A 10,135-nucleotide genomic window follows, 5' to 3' on the forward strand; every position below is an offset into this window, starting at 1 on the left:
AGTGCTGTGATGAAAAATATTCATCTGCACCGTGGCCTGTGGGTGGAGAGATTAAAGAGAGGAAATGGAATTTTTAAAAAAACCAGATTGCGAAAGTCTGGATCAACACTGAATCTCTCGCCCCATGAATCTTGAGGTCCTTTTCATTAATCTAACCACTTCGCCCATCCACCATCTCAAGCTGAAATACTGTCCGAGCCATATAGCCGTAGGGCGTCGAGAACAGAGCAGGCAAGGGGAAGGGGGGCCAGGGCAAAGGCAGGAAATCCCAATGCAGCATGAACTATTTTCCTCCATAGTTCCACCAGAACAGCTCTTTGTACCACAACCACCCCCACGTCACAAACTCCAACGCCCCCACCCTCTATTGGGCCTCTGTCTCTGACAGTCATCCACTGCTGTTCTATGAGGCAACCGCACCGCCACCACCACTGTGAAAGAAACAATCCAAAATCCATACACACACATGCAGTTCACTTGTGGGCCGTTACTCAGCAGTGCTGGGGGTTGACGAGCAAGGATCAAAAAGCTCGGGGTTCCCCTCCAACTCAGTCCAAAGTCCCTCTGTGGTTAGACCGTAGACAGAGAGGCACCTTACTTTACACAGAGCCCCCAAATTCCAAAAACACACAAGTACAGAGAAGAAGACGAAGCATAAAACTGCACTCAATCTGCTTCCTTTCTCGCAATGCGAATTCGGCAGAGGCTAGACTGATCTGTGGCAAACGGACCCCTTTTCTTTCTCGTTCTTCTCGTCAAGCATTCTTTCCTTGGCAACAATTCTCCATCTCCTAACAGTATCACTTGATCGCCGAGAACACACATGGTCTTCATGTGACTCCAATGAAGAGATGGCTCTGCGGAGGCATAAGGCAACAAAACTGAGTTCTGTCTTGGGCTCATTTCACAGTGACACACATTCCACTTCATTAGGACTGAGCAGCTAGAGGAATGAGAGAAATTCAGGTCGGTGACACTGGTGGAGAAATATCCGTGTTAAAGTTTTAGCTACAAGACACACACTGAATAACGTGTTCCCACATTGCAACATCAAATCCAGACACGGTGCTGATTTGTTTCAGAGCAAGAACCGGGCCTGTGATTGACTTGGATTTATTTTATGCACCAGTGAGGCCCCATGCAAAGAGGGAGAGGCCTCCAGAGAAAAAAAGCCCAAAACCAAGGGTCTTTTTTTTCCTAAGACAAACTCAAGGCTGTAGAAGAGGCAAGTGTGAGTATATGGTGGGTGGGAGTAAGCAAGGCACCTTGGAACAGCTGGTCTGAATTATCCGTGGGGTCGGGTAGGGGGAGGTGGAGGGGAGGCGTAGAGACTCCTGGCGCCAGGATCGGGCCAGCAGGTCAGGGAGGATGACGATTACCAAAATACTAGCAGGCAGCCATAGCCTTGCGAAAAAACAGGGGGTGTTCCTGGCTCACATCGCTCACAGCTACAGGATGGGCAGGCAAGTGGACGAACATGGAGGCAGGCTCTGTGTGTGAGAGAGGGACGCTCCTACTTCCACTTCCTATGAGATAGCCGCTTCCTGTCATTGAGAAACACAGAGAAACACCATGTTAATGACTATAAGGTGAAACGACCTTTAGTTTGTGATGGAGTACAATAAGAGTGGCTCTGCAGTCCAACTTAGATGCTGTGACAAACAAAAGTTTAGAAAGCTCTCTTGCATAAAACAGAACTTTGTGTGTGTGTGTGTGTTTCCTTTAGTATACCAGAAACCAGCTGCCTGCAAGGTGCAGCTCACTCATAAGGTTCCTTTTGTGTTTCCTCTCAGGCTGAGCTGACCACATGTGACCGGATTCAAAACAGATTGTATTTATCGCACGGCGCCCTCTGCTGGTGAAAGTCTAACGCTACATCGACTGGCGACGTTTATCGTGTCTGTGTGATCATGATTATTTGTGTCAAGATCTACAGATATAATTACCTCGCCTCTTGCACTGCTGCTCTAACACACTGAAATAAAGAATGATCTCATTGTTTATGATATTTCTTTGTATGACCTCGCTGTAGGGACAATGACAATAAAGGTCTATTCTTCTATTTTGTAGATCATATACATACATATATACTATATTATATATTTTTATTAATATATATACTTATATATATATATAATATATATATATATATATATATATATATATATATATATATATTATATATATATATATATATATAGATATAAATATATATATATATATATAATTGAATTAATATATATATATATATATATATATATATATATATATATATATAAAATATATATATATATATATATAATATATATATACAAATATATATATAAACATATATAAATATATATATATATATATATATATATATATATATACACATACATATATATATCAAGATTTGCAATAATGAATTCTATAAAAACGTTTTAGGGGGTGTAGTGTTGGGTAGTGTTAACAATCTATTAAAATTTGGCTTACATCAACCAAGGTCTTCAAAGTCAGCTTAATGATTTATTGATCAAAGATTGGCAGAAATCCTTATAACTTAGAAACTATGATTATTATGAAGTGTGGTGTGTATTGTTAACATAGAGAAAGCACCATATAAAGATCATGTCATATTTGACACGATTATCAAAAGGTCAAAGTGATAATGATGCTATATGGAACTATATAGAAAAAGTTTTAACTGTTTCCTACTGCCATTGTTCGTGCTGACATCATATAGGGAATGATATAACGGGGATTCTACATATCAGGTGACTTTTTTCAAGGTCAAAAAGGGTCTACCATTTATAAAATGACATCTTTGTGCGCTTTTATTTGCATTGGCAACATTTAGGAAATGATAGCGGTATATGTGGATTCTAAATATGACTTTATAGTTTGTATCCAAATGTCACATTTGACCTCTGACCTCATTTTTACATTTCACATCTGGTTTCTTTCAAGTTGACCCCAAACTGTGTTATATCTTTAAAGAAAGTATTGTCAAGTGAAAGAGAATGAGCTTCTATTTTATTGTTGTTTGTTTGTAAAACTGCTCAGAAAAAATGCTGAATGTTCTTGTAAAATGACAGAAAATACTGCTGTATGTGAGTTCTTAGCATATTTCTCAGCATTTTTAAGAAACCTTATTAATATTATTATATTTGTAAATTTGCCTGATCTCAATGAGTCAGTGAGTCTCACATTTGCTTCCAGGCAAAGCTGGATTTGCGAACAACCATATCATTTTAAGGGCTAATTAAAGTAGCTCACTTTTTTATCTTCACCTTTTTTTCTTTTTTAAAAAATAAACATCATCTGGAGAGATGCTTTAACTTCAAAGCCAGCACTCTGCATTCAGGATGATCGCATTCAAAGCACATTTTAAGATTTGTTTGGACAGGATGATCAAACAAGTGGCGCTTGTTTAGCTAAGAAATCAGTTCAGCTTTTCTTTCAACATGGAGGCATAAGTTGCCTATCTCCAAAATCACTTTGTCTAACTTTGAAATGAAAGTTGGGGACTGCAGAGAGCTGTGATTAATGCTTTGTGGCAGCAGAGGGTAGCATTGATCACAATTACATCAGCTTACACCAAAAGGGCAAATATCTCTCGCATTTGCAGTCGTCTTGCAGCTGATTCAGAGCTGACACGGAGGCCTGTAACTCCCCCTGTGTAGGAAGTATTCTCTTCTTTCTGCAGAGGCTGTGATTTGTTTACAGATTCCAATTTTCCGCCACCTCCAATTGGCAGTCAGCCACAGTTAAGAAGACTCCTCCTGAGACTCCAACCTCCGATGTTCACACTATTCTGGTACTGCCAATTAGGAGATGAAAACAGACCACTGACACACTGTCATATTGTGAGAGAAGAGGAAGACTGAGACACATACACAGTGCCAGCTGTCCGAGTGTCTGGCCTGTTGCCGGGATGTAGCACTTCTCCGAATGCCAGGCCAATCCTTCCGTTACATCTCGGCGAGCGAAGGAGGAGAACCAAGCTTTCCCTCAGGACTCTCTTCACCTGCTCAAACTTCTTGCTGCTCAACATCTTGCGGCCACACATACCTCAGACTAGCTGTGAAATGTTGGCAGGATCTGTTAAACGCCCAGGGAGGAATCTTTAGGTGGGACAAGGGTTGATGCCATCTGCAGCCGCTGAAAAACTAGAAGCAAGCAATGAATCCCAAACACAGGGGAAGTCAAAACCTTTTTTAAAGTCACTTGAAGACTGGATCTTATTAGTGTTTGGAGAGGAAATGACAGGAGGCTGATCACTTTACTGTAAATGTGGTTTACTTCACAGAATAGGAGAAGATGTTTGAATGGTTAAATTAAAAGGAAAAGGCCATGAAAATACACAAAGAAGACACCAGCTATGACACATTGAATTTAAATAAGAACTCAGAATCCTTTGATCTTGGTCAACATAAACCGTAACATTTTGGTCTGATTAGTTTATTTGAAATATGGGAAGAAGAAAAAACCATCTCGTTTAATGACAAAATATACCAGCATATATTCTATTGGGGCCTTAAAAGCAAGGATGCAGGGGAGTACTCGAGTACTCAAAAAACCCCAAAACATGAGGACCACATGAATGAAAAAAAATGATTTTTTTTTTTAAAGTGAGCAGAATAATGGAGTTTAATAGTAATAATAAACACAGTAATAAGAAGTGTCAAGTAAAGATAACTAGAAATATAAATTTGGTTGTGAAGTTTGTTACAGTTCAAAATAAACTAAAAGCTAAAACTAGGTGTGGAAAAAAAAACCATGTCAGTTGACTGAAATAAAAATATGAAATTTCTAATTAAAATAAAAACTGTTAGAAGAAATAAAGTCAAATTTGGCAAGATAAACGTTGAGGCTAACACTGAAACTCATGAAAACGAAACATTTTCAAATAAGTAAATCTAAACTAAAATGAGGAAATTGTTTGGAAGGGTTGCCAGGAGAAAGCCTTCTCTCTGAAAAAAGTAAAATAGCAGCACAGCACAAACAGACACAAAAAAAAGATCTAGAACAATGTTGGACGGATGAGAGCAAAGTGGAAAAACAACATCTCCGCACAAACACCTCATACCGTCAGGCAGGGCTGGTGATTATTTTGGCTTGTTTTGCAGACACTGGACCTGTGCAGCCACGAGTCACCCATGAGCTCCTCCCACCAAAGTATTCTAGAGTCAAATGTGAGGCCATCTGACTGACAGCTGCAGCTTGGCACAAGTTGACGATGACCCCAGGCACAGCAGCAGATCTACAACAGAATGGCTGAAAAAGAAAAGAATCGAGGTGTTGCAATGACCCAGTCGAAGCCGTGAATGAAATGCTGTGGCGGCGACGTAAGAGAGCTGTGCATTAATGACTGCCCGCAAACCTCAGCGACAGAAGTAACTTTGCAAAGAAGAGTAGGCCAAAATTCCTCCACAACAATTTGAGAGACTGATGAAGTCATATATTAGAAGCCATCACTGGTGTTAGTTCAGTTTATTGTTGCTAAAGGTGGTCTTACAAGCTGAAAAGCTGGATGTTCCCATTGTCATATGACTGTAGACTGTGGTAGCATATAAAGCATAAAGGAAGAAAAGAATTGTCTTTTTGGGCAAAGTCAGCAATTTCTTTCTGTGTTTCCACAGAAATTGAAGTAAATTTAGATCATTCTTCAGAATAACTGATTACAAAAACAGACTGAACACAGCTGCTCAGGCTGGCTTTACACTGCGTTTTTACCAAACCATTTCTGGGGGGTTTTGATGACAGAGAAACTATGACTGGTCAGGAAGGCCACAGCAGAGGTTCCTTTGCTTTCTTTGCAGACACAAGCTGCAGATCTACATTTTTTAAGACGTCTTAAACCTGTAAAAATTCAGAATTGAGGTTTACAAGAAGTGACTAATAGGGATAAAGGGATCAGCAGTTTCTGATTTCATAATAACCCATTTATAGATGTATAAATGGCTTTCAGTAAAGCCTCCCCAAACCTCCACTTAAACAGTGCAGATTTTGGTCAGCAAGCAGCATTTTTCCAAAGGGCTCAGTCATGAAACACCAGTTGTATTTCTGATTTTGCAGATGATGTTATGTGGAGGAAGTTTGTGTTTCCTTAGCCTTGAGCCAAGCGACCCGTGTCAGTTACCTTGAATTCTGCCTGGAAACAAAGTAGACTAGCTGAACTCGATGGTGTAACGCATTTGCTGCTTGATTGGTTTCCACGGGCGACAGGTGAAATCTCACATGGCAGAGGCCCTGATGGTGTTTGTGTGGGTGACTGGATATTGGTGTATAGGCACGTGCACATACAGGAAACATACGGGGGGCTCGGAGCCTGAGTAAACTGTGAAAGAGCTGCCACGCGGCCTGCTGAAATGCCTTTCATTGTGACAGCAGTTCTGTCTAAACAGTTATGGTCAGAGGCCGAGCGCCGCCACCTGTATCCCTGGACGTCTTTAACGGACCCTCAGCAGGGCTGACAGTAAATTAAGGGAAGCTATGTCTACCCTGACAGCGAGATGCTGTAGGTCACTGACTGAAGGTCTTTCCAAGCAGCTAGACAGGTTTCCCTTCCAAGTCTATTTAAAGTCAAGCAGAGCAACTGAAGTCATGGCGCACTGTTTAGAAACAGTGATTTCATTGGAACCAAAATACAGGAGATCAAAAACATGGAGAGGGGCATCATCGTGTAACCTGATTTTTTTTTTTTCATGCATCCACGTTGCATTTTGCAGTGATTTATCGGGCTTAGTGATGCAGGTAAAGAAAATGAGCTGGACAAACTATAAAGTCCACTCAATATTTTTAAAAAACTGCTAACAGTTCACAGATGTATTCATGCGTTTCCTTGTAAGTCAGTCATTTTCTGTAATTCAATTTGAACTTTGCTAAGCAAACAGCTTACAAACTGCGTGCTACACACAAACAGCTTTAGCTCGGTTTACTTTCCATCCTCAAACAGCAAACTAACCTCACCACAGTGGATTTGTTTTAGTGTGTTTAAACGAAGACTTGTGAGTGATATGTCTAACCGCATCCTTGTTAACCCTTTCTACCAACTTTATTAGACGGGGGGGGGCTGCAGCGGGGCTGTCACTGAGATCCTGGAGTGCGTCAGATTGTCTGCGGGCCTCTGTTTGGATAAGGTTGTATTCCCATTGTTTCTGATGCCCCAGCTGGGCCGAGGTATGCCTCCATGCTCCTGAAATAGAAAGACAGCTGAGGGCTGCCATGCATACTGAGGGCAGGGTTGGCCGGGCCCACTGACCCGCACCACATCTTAGCACAATGAGAGACGGAGTATTGTCTGGAGCCAGATAGTAATAGCTGAGGTATCAAACGCCCCAAATGGATTGCTAAAAGACTGATTAACTCCTCGGCGTGTTATTGTTGTCTGTGTATGGGTAAATGTACGGGTGGGCTGGAGTGGAACGGGTGTGGCGGAGTAATTGGGGGCTTTGGAGTGTGTTTCTGCCACGCGACTGCCCGTCTCCACTCCAATGAAGCGTCAGCTAAAGACCTGAGCCCGCACAGTTGCTGCAAGGTATTGTGGGCGAGCACGAGGCGATTACAGATATATCCACCAGCGATGAATGCTTTGATCCAAAATGAAACACAGCTTCACCCCCCAATTTTAGGTTGCTGCTACAAGTCAAAGCGGGGCTCTTCAAATCATACTTTTTATTTTGCATTTTAAAACATTTTTTAGATCAATATGTTTGCTCTGAAGCGAGTAAACTGTGTTACTGCTTTCCCAGGAGAAAAAGAATAAATAAAAGAAGACAGAAATGAAAATTATAAAGAGTTCTTAGCTGAAAAAGGTGCGTAGAGGACTTTATGTAAAGATGCTGATAACCAGATTTCTGACACTGAATTTATCTCAAACTTCTTCATATTACAGTAAAACAGCTTCAAAAGAAAACGATATTTCTTTTCTCAATGACAGACTGGGATTTGTGAATGTGAAAAGATACAAATGTATCGTTTTTTGGCATTACTGTTTCTGGAGGAACATTCCCAATGCATAGAGCGAGAGGTGTGACCATGCAGTGCGTGATTAAACACTGCAGAGAATGACTGCAGTCATAATTCCCAATCTCCCTCCATCTCACTGCCTAAGCCTCCTGGCATTCGGTGCATGATGATCTAAAACAACTGTGACCGACCCCCAGATCAAGCCCTGATGCCCCAAATGTCTGCTCCTCGCATCACCAAACTGCCGGTGAGCCAACCCTCCCCAGGAGACGACTCTGTCCCCACACTTTTGGTGCTGAGCTCTACAGCTGGACGACTGCTCGGTTATTTTATACTGCAGGGTAACTTAAAGCTGCACAAATGTCTCATAATCAAAGCAGGAGTAATAATGGGCCTGGATGCAGTGGGGTGGGAGGTCTAAATGATTTTGAGGAACACTGGGGACGTAAGGAGAGCCGTTGCTCCGAGAAGTCAGCTGTTGCAGTGGGCTGCAGTATAGCGGTGCAGAGAGATGTCCTGGGCCCGACGCCGAAGCTGCAATCGCTTGTGTGTGTGTTTACATGCTGGAGTTTGTGCACTTATTTAAAGCCAGCAGCTCTGGGGACTTTGGGATTCATCTTCTCCTCGTGTGTTATCAGCACGCCAGCTTTTCAAACAGTGCACCAAAGTGACATGGTACATAAACCTGCCTCTGCTTCTCTGAAGAGACCCTCGTCCCAGAATAACTCAGGCCCGCTCTATCTAACTGATGCCTAAGAAAGTTTGAGACATCACGGCAACACCTCTCAGTCTGCCACGGCAACAGATAGCGGCATCAACAAAGATGGCCGCCCCTCAAGTCAAGACATCTCATTACGAGTGGGTTTTCTCCTTCTCTCTGTCTCACTCTCTGAGTTGTTGTGGGGAAAGGGCACTCTCTTGTCATGTTACAAGACGGCCCACCGCTTTTCAGGACTTTGTAAAAACAAACAAACAATAAACTGCAGAGAGTCTGTCAAGAGCAGATGACCATTTCTGGCTTATCTATAGAGCTTTTGCTGATTTTGACACAGCCAACAGTTAACAGTCGATCTCCCTATCAGGAATGCTGGACTCTGGCTTTGTCTATTCTGAGAAACTCTGGTCCCCCTTCCCCCCCATGCTGCTGCACTGTCACCCTGCTCTCATACCACACACCAACCTCTCCCTTTGCTCTGAAGGTCAGATCTGGTGGAGCAGGAGTGTGAGAGGCACAGTAGCTTATGACACAATTAACGGACACACTAAATTGCAGCATCTGCAAGTGATAATACAGCACACTGGGCTTTCAGTGGACAGGCATCATTCTTCTTTGCTTTTTTCCCTCTCTGAGGCTTGGTGTGGTAAATCCAAACATGTTGCTGGCATCAGCTCCGCAGAAAAAACAAACGATGAAAAAAGAAAAACATGAAACTGTGACTCTTTTCAACACTTTTTGGGCATAAATTGAAACATTTATTGATTTTAAATTCACATGAGGCTCTTTATTGTGAACCCTGCGCCATGTTTCTCTCTATTAATATAATGTTGGATATTTATAGTAACATGTTTAATGCCACACAGCTCCTGAAATAATCTCTTCTAAGGTTGCATCCTCTGTGGCCACACACAATAGCAAACATCCCTGGCAGCACTTGACAACAAAAACGCTGCATGACTATTACTTAGAGGCCAACGTGAGTTCACAGCATGAAAGTCACGCAAGAGGTTAAATGTAGGGTCAAACAAAAGTTAAGTAGATGAAAAGATGAATTATGAAGTCTTGGCTGTAACTTTGATTCTGTTGTAGTGTTGTTGTTTTTGTTTGTTTGTTTTCATCTCTGTCTCTCTGATTATTCCTGTTTTTGTTGTTGTCTTTTAAACATATTATTTCATGGTAGAGGTAATGATGCAATGCCCTTCAGAGTCTGCATAAAGGAAAATAATAACTCTCTCCCTCCAGGATGCTCCTAATGCAACTCTCTAACACTCCCTCGCTGTGTGTACAGTGTATAAAATAACTGGGATACAAAAATAGCCGGCTTGAGTTCAGAGCAATGACAAAAACGTAGCTTTCCTTTTGTGTCAATTGAGACAGGCGCCCCGCACCAATAGGAGTCGGAGGAGGTGGCATATGCTAATGAGGGACAAATGTCCACTGACCGTGACCTTGAGGAAAACAGTA

This window comes from Haplochromis burtoni, unplaced genomic scaffold (assembly GCF_018398535.1).
Source record: "Haplochromis burtoni strain Fernald_Lab_line unplaced genomic scaffold, NCSU_Asbu1 Contig_12, whole genome shotgun sequence".
NCBI lineage: Eukaryota > Metazoa > Chordata > Actinopteri > Cichliformes > Cichlidae > Haplochromis > Haplochromis burtoni.